Genomic DNA, 11,337 nt, shown 5'->3' on the forward strand with positions numbered 1-11,337 from the left:
TAAAAATTCTCACTGCCATACCTACACATACACAAACACACACCACAAACACCAATACAACTACAATGACAAAAACAACAATAAAAACCAGTTCTTCCAAGCTGAGCTGCCACTAGCAGAACGACATTGTTTACCAGTTGTAGCTAAGCTGATTGGCAGCTGATTTAAAACAGATCTAACCAGTGTTTCTGGAAAAATGAAACAAAGCTGTAACGAACAGAAAGCAGTTGTTACACCCTAAACTTCATAAGAGAGGGTAAAGGAGAGATTCCTTTGACTTATATTCTTATTCTAGACAACAGGTACTGTTGAATTCCTGCTGAATCCCAAGTTACTCAACACAATGAGATTTCTTTGAATTATGAAACAGTACAACATGATAAGGCTAATCTGAACTAGTACTGCTGCCTTCTTCACCTCCAATAAGTGTGGCAAAGTAAAATATTCATGTGGTCTCCAGGTCCAGCGTTGTTGTGACTTTCATTGTGGATTTGGATTAAGTATGAAGAAGTCCATTTGGTTTTTATATTAAGGCTTTATGGGTAATAGCAAAGTTTGGACATCTTATCTCTCTTATTCTTTTACCTTATTTCTCAATTCGTTCAGAAGCCAGAAGGAAAAGAAGGACACTGTGGACCTCTACAGAGACCCCAAAATTTGATGTACTGGCTATTAACATTGACAAATCAAAGAGAATACATGGTGGAATTAGGAGAAGGAAAAACGCATGCAGGAGTGGCCTTCAGTAGGGTAAGAACAGGTGGCCGAGGGACTTAGACTTCAGCTTATGGCAGGGCATTTTCAGCTCAGTGGTTTGTAGAGGCTTATATTAGCCACACAGATTTAACAGATGGGCAGATGGCTTTTGCCTACAGCATGGGAGTGAAGCCTTGAGTTTTCAGTCATGTAGAAGGGTGACTATAATTCCTGGCAGCTTTGTACTGAGATGAGCACGTTTCTATAGAAGCAGAGACTCTACTTGTATGTACTGGTATGTAGCTTCCAGGAGGCATCTCTTGACCACTTGGACCACTCAGCAAAAGTGCAGGGACCAACTGAGCCTGGCATAACCATGCAAAACTCACCACTGTCAATGTGTAAACAAATGTGCTGGCCGGGTGGATCTCTACAAGGGTAAAAGCAGCCACAAGATGCAGACTGCGCTCTTTTTCCAGCTGGAACCATGGAGTGTGTAGAAAAGAAGAAGGTTCTTGCTATGCCAGAAACCCTTAAGAAAAAGCAAAGGAATTTTGCAGAGCTGAAGATCAAGCGCCTGAGAAAGAAGTTTGCCCAAAAGACGCTTCGAAAGGCAAGGAGGAAGCTTATCTATGAAAAAGCAAAGCACTATCACAAGGAATACAGGCAGATGTACAGAACTGAAATTCGAAAGGCGAGGATGGCAAGAAAAGCTGGCAATTTCTATGTACCTGCAGAACCCAAATTGGCGTTTGTCATCAGAATCAGAGGTGTCAATGGCGTGAGCCCAAAGGTCCGAAAGGTGTTGCAGCTTCTTCGCCTTCGTCAAATCTTCAATGGCACCTGTGTAAAGCTCAACAAGGCTTCGATTAACATGCTGAGGATTGTAGAGCCATATATTGCATGGGGGTACCCCAATCTGAAGTCAGTAAATGAACTAATCTACAAGCGTGGTTATGGCAAAATCAATAAGAAGCGAATTGCTTTGACAGATAACACTTTGATTGCTTGATCTCTTGGTAAATACGGCATCATCTGCATGGAGGATCTGATTCATGAGATCTATACTGTTGGAAAAGGCTTCAAAGAGGCAAATAACTTCCTGTGGCCCTTCAAATTGTCTTCTCCATGAGGTGGAATGAAGAAAAAGACCACCCATTTTGTAGAAGGTGGAGATGCTGGCAACAGGGAGGACCAGATCAACAGGCTTATTAGAAGAATGAACTAAGGTGTCTACCATGATTGTTTTTCTAAGCTGGTCGGTTAATAAACAGTACCTGCTCTCAAAAAAAAAAAAAAAAAAAGATGCAGACTGCGACAATTTACTACTTAGTTACAGTTTTCCTTATTCAGGCCAAGGAAATATTCAACTGAGGAGAAAGAACCTTAGGGTACAGACCTTTGAGATCTTCTTTTGTTTTGTTTTTTTTTTTCTTTTAGATGGAGTCTCGCTCTGTTGCCCAGGCTGGAAGGCAGTGGCACCATCTTGGCTCATTGCAACCTCTGCCTCCCGGGTTCAAGAGATTCCCATGCCTCAGCCTCCCTGGTAACTGGGATTACAGGCATGCAACACCATGCCCTGCTAATTTTTGTATTTTTAGTAAACAGGGTTTTGCCATGTTGGTCAGGCTGGTCTCAAACCCCTGGCCTCAAGTGATCCACCTTCCTCGGTCTCCCAAAGTGCTGGGATTACAGGCATGAGCCACTGTGCCCAGCCAGACCTTTGAGATCTTAAGGGATAAAACAAATTTTGCTGTTTTTACTGCATATCTCAGCCAGGCCTAAGACTTTAAATTAGCCAAAGGAGTACCTTGTGTCCACTGAGCACTAAAGTGACTCTAACTTCAAGTAATCTGCTACTAATTAAAGAAATCTGCTGCTCCATACTCCATTCAGTATTTGGGCTGAGAAGGAAGGGAACTCTGAAGGACCTAATCTTGACATCATGTGGTTTGTCCATGGGCTCAGGTCATCCCCAACCACTTGATCTCAAGTTCGCTCAGGACGTTGTAATTACATATGAGGGAGAAACTTCCTAGCAGACTAGTTTCTTAGCTCTAAGGGGCTCAAAGAAATGAGAAATTAGAAGTTTTGAGTACAGTACAGACTGTATATGGGAAAGAAAGACACTTCAGATGAGACCAGGTAACTGAACTGCCACTATTGGCAAATTTCAGAATTTTGCAATGTCTCACATGTCCATCTCAAATAAAAGTGGCAGAATGCAAAAGCAGATTTTTATCCTAGCCATGATAAATGCACAATACTAAGGGTAATTTCTTTCTGGGAAACGTCTAGACAAAAGATTCTAGATCAAAGTTTCCAGACTGTTGGAACTTATTCAGAGGAGAGAGTGGCTGAAGCAGGAACCAAGAGTCAGGAGCCCTGGCTTTGTTACCTGCAGTGATTTTCTTTTTTAACATGTAGTTCAGATTGTCCATCTATAAAACTAAGGATAGTGCTATCTTCAAGAAAAGTTGAACAATGATTCATTGAATCTTTGTGTAGTTCCTAGAACTCTTATCTGAAATATTGCAAGTATAAAAACTACACTTTGGCTGGGCACGGTGGCTCACACCTGTAATCCCAGCATTTTGGGAGGCTGAAATGGGTGGATCACTTGAGGTCACGAGTTTGAGACCAGCCTGGCCAACATGGTGAAACCCTGTCTCTACTAAAAAAAAATACAAAATTAGCCGGGTGTGGTGGCAGGGGCCTGTAATCCCAATTACTCGGGAGGCTGAGGCATGAGAATTGCTTGAACCCAGAAGGCAGAGGTTGCAGTAAGCCAAGGTCACACCACTGCACTCTAGCCAGGGTGACAGAGTGAGACCCTGTCTCAAAAAAAAGAAACAAAACAACAACATAAACTACACTTTGTTAAAAGTATTTGGAGCATATTTTTATATCCAGCCCTTTCCTGTGTAGTATTGTTTGTTTTTTATTATCCACCTTTCTCCTACCTTTCTTTTCCTAGTCTTTAGTTCACACTTTAATGTCAGCTTAGAAAAGTACTATACTACAGAAAAAACTGACTATTGTTAAACAAAGTTTATGTAGTACAGAACAATTTCACTGCCATACTTTTTCTTTTTAAAGGGCAGAAATTAAGCCAAGTGTGGGGGCTTGCACCTATAATCCCAGCTACTCGGGAGGCTAAAGCAGGAGATTTGAGTTTGAGTCTTCAGTAAGCTATAATTACACCACTGCACTCCAGCCTGGATAACAGATCAAGACCCTGTCTTTTAAAATTTTTTTAAAAAGAAGGAAATTAAATGTAATGTATTTGCTACAATTTTTAATAGCACAGCACTTTTTTTTTAAAGGCAGTTTAGGATTTCAAGAGAATGCATTTAGTGTTGGAGAATACTGCTGTTAGTACTTTCAAACCAACATGGCCCTATAAAACTTCTCAATAAACCAGACTACACAATTTCTGTCTTATACCAATCATAGAAATACCTGTTGGCTCTTCTTCTGCCATTGCTCCCTTCACTCTGTAAGACTGCCATGTCTGCCCCATCCGGGAGGTGGGGGGCAGCCCCCGCCTGGCCGCCGCCCCATCTGGGAGGTGGGGGGCGCCTCTGCCCAGCTGCCGCCCCGTCTGGGAGGTGTACCCAACAGCTCATTGAGAACAGGCCATGATGACGATGGCGGTTTTGTCAAATAGAAAAGGGGGAAATGTGGGGAAAAGAAAGAGAGATCAGATTGTTGCTGTGTCTGTGTAGAAGGAAGTAGACATAGGAGACTCCATTTTGTTCTGTACTAAGAAAAATTATTCTGCCTTGGGATGCTGTTAATCTATCACCTTACCCCCAACCCCATGCTCTCTGAGACATGTGCTGTGTCAACTCAGGGTTAAATGGATTAAGGGCGGTGCAAGATGTGCTTTGTTAAACAGATGCTTGAAGGCAGCATACTCGTTAAGAGTCATCACCACTCCCTAATCTCAAGTACCCAGGGACACAAACACTGCGGAAGGCGGCAGGGCGCTCTGCCTAGGAAAACCAGAGACCTTTGTTCACATGTTTATCTGCGGACCTTCCCTCCACTATTGTCCTATGACCCTGCCAAATCCCCCTCTCCAAGAAACACCCAAGAATGATCAATAAATACTAAAAAAAAAAAAAGACTGCCATGTCACTGGGAGGTAGGCTACAGCAGAAACACCATAGAGGCAACAGAAATCATTCTAATGGCACTACTAGTCTATAGCCAACATATTTGCTCCTAATCAACCTGGAAATGGCCCGTGAGTCCATCTGTATCCTAGGTCTAGAAAGACACAGGCCTAAACTCAATTATAGGAAAAGAAGCCACCTTAGTATAATTCCATTGCTCCCAAAAAAGATTAATTTTAATTTCAAAATGAATCCAGAGTAGGCAGAAACCAATTGCATCCAGAATCATCACATAAGACTTCATCTACACCTGGTTGGAAATATTTAAAGCAAGTCATAAAACATCACCACTTTAGTGATTCATCTAGATTGATTATTGTCCTTGAAAATAAGGGGATCTCTTGAGAAAAATAGGTGGATTAATGAAGTCACTTGCCTAAGTTGGAAATCAGGTAGTATGGCTTTAGAGTTTCTGCTCTGGACTTCTGTACTAAATAGTCCCTCCCTTAGTGGACTGCTCCATTCTCCTCCCTGCTGAGGAGAAACAAACATGTCTGACAAAGTAGAGGGCCCACTTGCATCCCACTGATAATCTCAACCATTCTTCTGAAGAACTGCCACTGCCGGCTCCTCTTACTTGTTCCAAATCTGGTTTGAGAGTAGTCACCTCATTCTATGCCTTCCTCGTCATTGTGGTCAAGATTGGTATGTCCTGTTTGGAAAACAGATACTGATTTCTGCACATGCTTTCTTTGGTCTGTCATATGTGTCTCTCAATTTGTAATTCAAATTGGACTTTATAATGGTAAACTTCTAAAGGGCAGGAACGTGTTTCCTAGCTTTGTGTGTGTGTGTGCATTTCCCGCCATAATGAGCAAACCATAGTCGTTTTATGATGTTTTATTAATATGCACTTAAAGTTATTCTTTTGGTATGCCTGTGTATTTTTTGCATATGCTCTTACACAATAGTAAAGTATCGCATTTAGCAGAGAGGTAATAGACTTTTTTTTTTTTTTTTTTTTGAGACGGAGTCTCGCCCTGTCGCCCAGGCTGGAATGCAGTGGTGCGATCTCAGCTCACTGCAACCTCCGCCTCCTGGGTTCAAGCTATTCTCCTGCCCCAGCCTCCCAAGTAGCTGGGATCACAGGCGCGCGCCACTACGCCCAGCTAATTTTTGTATTTTTAGTGGAGACGGGGTTTCACTATGTTGGTCAGGCTGGTCTCGAACTCTTGACCTCATGATCCGCCCGCCTCGGCCTCCCAAAGTGCTGGGTTTACAGGCGTGAGCCATCGCGCCCAGCCAGACTTTTATATTTAAAGCTTCCTTTTTTCATCCTCCAAGTTGTTCTGAAATTATCTAACATGATCCTCTTACTTTACTACCAGATACTAGTTCATCAGGGTGACATAGGATTTTATTTCTTACATCCTTTTTTGTTGTTGTTTTTAAGGATGGGGACTTCCTCTGTCACCCAGGCTGGAGCACAGTGGCACAATCATAGCTCACTATAACCTTGAGCTCCTGGGCTCAGGTGATCCTCCCATCACAGCCTCCTGAGTAGCTGGGACTACAGGTGTGCACCACCATGCCTGACTAACTTTCATACATTTTTACAAAATGAATTATGTAACACAACTTCACTAGCCTATGTGGGTCACCTTTCTCTATAATTGCTAAATAAAAAGGATAAGAGCCTTCATCCAAGGGAATGCAGGGAGTCTAGTCCCTCCCCTAGATTTTATGAAGATAGTAAATTCTCATGTTTCACAAATCCATCATGGGTGTTTTGGGTCAACTCCCTCTGGGCTGCTACATCAGATTTCTCCACTGATCACGCTGGCTGGAGGCTATTTAGTCTCCCCAGAATATAGACACAGATTCCGCCAAAAACATAGAAATGGATGCCCTCAGACCAGCCTGGCCAATATGGCAAAACCCCATCTCTACTGAAAATACAAAAATTAGCCGGGTTTGGTGGCGCGCCCCTGTGGTCCCAGCTACTCAGGAGGCTGAGGCAGGAGAACTGCTTGAACCCAGAAGGTGGAGACTGCAGTGAGCTGAGATCATGCCACTGCACTCCAGCCTGAGCGACAGAGTGAGACTCCTTCTCAAAAAAAAAAAAAAAGAAAGAAAGAAAGAAAGAAATGGATCCCCCCACACCTTGAATTCAGAAAATACTACTAACCAACATTTTAGCATATTTTACTAAGGCTTGAAGAAGTTGCAAGGGATTACAATAAAGAAAAGGAAAATATGAATGTTTATGTGAGATGTTCATCCTAGAACCTCGAGTCTATTGGCATGCCATTTCAAAGGGACTCTTCAGGCAGACTCTTTCTTTGGGCCCCAGGCTTCTGGGATGTTCACAGAAACCATTTAACATTCTCAAGATAAAAGCTCTTCTTTTCTATCTCTCGTCTCACAAATAACATATCCCCAAGCCCTGTCTCAGGCTCAGCTAAAAGAGGCAGAGCCAGGTCATGTAACCAAAGTGTCTTCCAAGAGACAGTTACCCCCAAAAGAATTCAGCAGACTTAGTATCTATTTGGGGATGACTTTATCAATGGGCTTCCCCAAAGGTAATTGTGGGCACTTAATTTACAAATACCCACCTTTAAAAATTGCTATTTACTTAATTAATTTACAGATACTTTGCTCATGATATATGAGTCCTCTCTAAACAAAGGAAGGTGGTAAACCCCAAGACAAATACATGTTCCCACCATTTGTGGAGGAGTTGCAGGGAGGAATGCTTGGTGGTTTAGAATATTTTATCCCCTTTTCCAACCATCAGGAATTTCTATCAGGACCCATAGTCCTAGATTACCGCCACAATAGCATCATTAACATTTTTAAAGCATAACTATTTCTATATGAGTTTTCCCTTCTTAGACAGAAAGGCATTAAAGCCTTGTATTTCCCTATTTTCCTACATTCAAGCACTATCCTATCACAATTAAACTTATTGGCTTATTCCTAAGAGCCTTCATGTTTGTATTCTTGGAGCATTAAACTGCTGTTAAATTTGGGAGATATTAAGTTAGTAAGGGATTGGCTTATGAACCACTTCAGAAGTAGCCTTCAGAAAGGTATTTATTGCCAGGCATGGTGGCTCAGACCTGTAATTCCAACACTTTGGGAGGCTGGAGGATCACTTGAGCCTAGGGTTTCAAGATCAGCCTCTGCAACATAGCGAGACCTCGTCTCTACTAAAAATAAAAATTAAAAAACTACCTGGATGTGATGTCATGCACCTGCAGTCCCAGCTATTCAGGAGAGTGAGGCGGGAGGATCATGCAAGCCTGGGAGTCTGAGATTGCAGTGAGCCGTGATGGCACCACTGCACTCCAACCTGGGTGACAGAGTGAGAGCCTCTCTCAAAAAAAAAAAAAAGAAAGAAAGAAAGAAAGAAAAGAAAAGAAAAGCACTTATTACCAGGAAAAAGGGTAGGGGATATGCGACATTTTGTTAGTAAAAGAGTCACTGAAAAAAAATCTGCGAACCACTGTTTCAAGGAAAGCTTGTACTTATTCACCCATTGAACTTTGTCATCTTCTGATGGGTGTGGTAGGCTTACTCATAAAGAAAAGAAAGACTCCTAGAAGTTTCTATTCTTATCTTGAATTCTGGTTGTTCCTGCAATACAGAGCTAGTATTTAATTATTTGGTCTACTTTCTTTGTATACTACAAATTCTGTAATATTGGGAACATTAACCAATTCAGTAAGAGTTGAAGGAAGAGAGGGGACTTTATATATATATACATATATATATATATAGCCTTTGAAAGATTGCCAAAGGAGGGCAAAACAGTTTGGATACTGTCTCAATAAGCTTATCATATTTTAAATCTGCCTAAGGCTTACGTGTAACCCTCAAGTTAAACAACAGTTGACATGCATGCATTCTGATAAAACTCGATTACCTAATACACTAAATTTCAGAACTGGTGGGAAAAAATAGATTTTTACTGGCAAAGTTATGTCTTTTTTCAGCTGAAAATTAACACATGGAAGCATAATCTTAGGAAATGTCATTTGTTTTATATGCACGTATCTAACTCTCAAACAAACTTTATTGCTCCGTGTAATTATACAAATGCTGTATATGTATGTTGCTAAGTACTTAAAATCTTCATTGTAATTATAGTTGAACTTCTAATGAATACCCAGGGACAGCAAAGACATGTCTGAACAGGTAAATCAGTGCATAATTAAATGACATGCATGTCCTGTGTATTAAAGCTCTAACTATGAGTACTTTCTATTACGCAATTTTTTAGAGCAGCTTTTTTTTTTTTTTTTTACACAAACATGATAAGGACACAAAAGACTTATTTTCTTTTCCTCTGGCCACTGTGTTATGAGAACCTCATGTCTTACCACACCAACCCCCGCCCTTGACTGGATTGCCAGTAAAGACCAGATTTTTCCAAATATTATGTTCTAGCTGGATTTGCAACAATCATAAGTCAATCATTAGGAATCCTGTGCATATGGCAAACTTTTTTTTTTTTTTGAGACAGAGTTTTGCTCTGTCGCCCAGGCTGTAGTGCAGTGGTGCAATCTCAGCTCACTGCAACCTCCATCTCCCGAGTTCAAGCAATTCCCCTGCCTCAGCCTCCTATGTAGCTGGGACTATAGGTGCGTGCCACCATGCCCAGCTAATTTTTTCTATTTTAGTAGAGACGGAGTTTCACCATGTTGGCCAGGATGGTCTCGATCTCCTGACCCCATGATCCACCCACCTCAGCCTCCCAAAGTGCTGGGATTACAGGCGTGAGCCACCTTGCCTAGCCGCGAAGTTTATTTTAATAGTATTTTGAACTGAAAATGAGCAAGCTTTTTTTTTTCCCCAGACAGGGTCTTGCTCTGTCACCCAGGCTGGAGCACAATGGCACAATCATAGCTCACTATAACCTCGGACTCCTGGGCTCAAGGATCCTCCTATCTCTGCCTCCCAAGAGCTGGGACAACAGGTGAGTGCCACCACACCTGGCTAATTTTTTTTTTTTTTTTTTTGAGACAGAGTCTTGCTCTGTCATCAAGTTGGAGTGCAGTAGTACCATCTGGGCTCACTGTAACCTCCACCTCCCAGGTTTAAGTGATTCTCCTGCCTCAGCCTCCCGAGTCGCTGGGACTACAGGTGCGCACCACCACGCCCAGCTAATTTTTGTATTTTTAGTAGAGATGGGGTTTCACCGTGTTCGCCAGGATGGTCTCGATCTCTTGACCTCATGATCAGCCCACCTCGGCCTCCCAAAGTGCTGGGATTACAGGCGTGAGCCACTGCACCCAGCCTACCTGGTTAATTTTTTTGTAGAGATGGAGATCTCACTATGTTGCCCAGGCTACTTGCCAACTCCTGGACTCAAACCATCTTCTCCCTTCATCCTCCCAAAATGCTGGGATTACAGATGTGAACCACTGTGCCCAACAGGAGCATATTTAAAATTGTAATATCCAAAGAATATTACCATAGCTCAAGTTTGTTTTTATTCGCATGTTCCACAGCATTCACTTTAAGTAAATATCCATTATTGTTTCCCAAATACTTTTGGGGTCAGCAAATAATACTTTAAGAAAAAGTTTGTGGGGGAAAAAAGGAAACTTTAATTACTTTCCATGGGAAAGTTCCAAATGGAACAAAAGTGGTTCTCAGATATAATTTTACAAAACCCTTATAGCACGTTGAGGCTAAAGGCATTTATGCAATTACTAAGTCTACTGTATATGTGAGCAAACATGAGGGTAGAATAAGAATAGAGCTATTATGTTACTGTACCATTATTCTAGTGGTCTGCCTTTAATACCCAGAGACATCTTTGGAGAATGTCAAAATGTTCCCTTTATTATAACATTTTTTTTCTTTCTTTTTCTTCTGATTAATAAGGTGGGTTGATAATATAAATTTTTAAATTTTTATTTTTATTTTTTGGAGACAGAATCTCACTTTGTCACCCCGGCTGAAGTGCAGTGGCACAATCTCAGCTCACTGCAGCCTTGACCTCCCAGGCTTAAGCCATCCTCCTGCCTTAGCCCCGCAAGTAGCTGGGACTATAGGCGTGTGCCACCATGTCTAGATAATTTTTGTATTTTTTGTAGAGACAGGTTTTTGCCATGTTGCCCAGGCTGGTCTCGAACTCCTGAGCTCAAGTAATTCGCCCACCTTGGCGTCCCAGAGGGCTGGGATTACAGGCATGAGCCCCACGCCTGGCCTATAACTTTTTTAAATTGTTATGTCTAGTTCTTTGCTAGAGAAATTTTATTTTGATAAATGAGTTAATAATTATAATTTAATTATAATACAGAAAAGGTTTCAGTGGTATCCAAAAGGAAAGATTTGACGGATATATGAATGTGCTTGCTTCTGAAATAGAAGCAACAAGAAAATATAATCATTTTAACTAAGGCCAGACAATTGAGGCAAAGTATACGACCAATGGCAATTGCCATTCAAGCATGGCAGGTATTTTGTTCCAGCATCCCCCATTTTCAGGTTAATCTTCAAATTTTTT

At 41.6% G+C, this 11,337-nt stretch overlaps 1 pseudogene; it reads left to right on the top strand.

Moving 5' to 3' along the window:
- The first annotated feature begins 1,183 nt into the window (after positions 1 to 1,183).
- On the top strand, positions 1,184 to 2,360 carry LOC100988689 (large ribosomal subunit protein uL30-like; annotated as a pseudogene).
- The last annotated feature ends 8,977 nt before the right edge of the window (positions 2,361 to 11,337 follow it).

Source organism: Pan paniscus, chromosome 10, assembly GCF_029289425.2.
Source record: "Pan paniscus chromosome 10, NHGRI_mPanPan1-v2.0_pri, whole genome shotgun sequence".
Classification (NCBI taxonomy): Eukaryota; Metazoa; Chordata; class Mammalia; order Primates; family Hominidae; genus Pan; species Pan paniscus.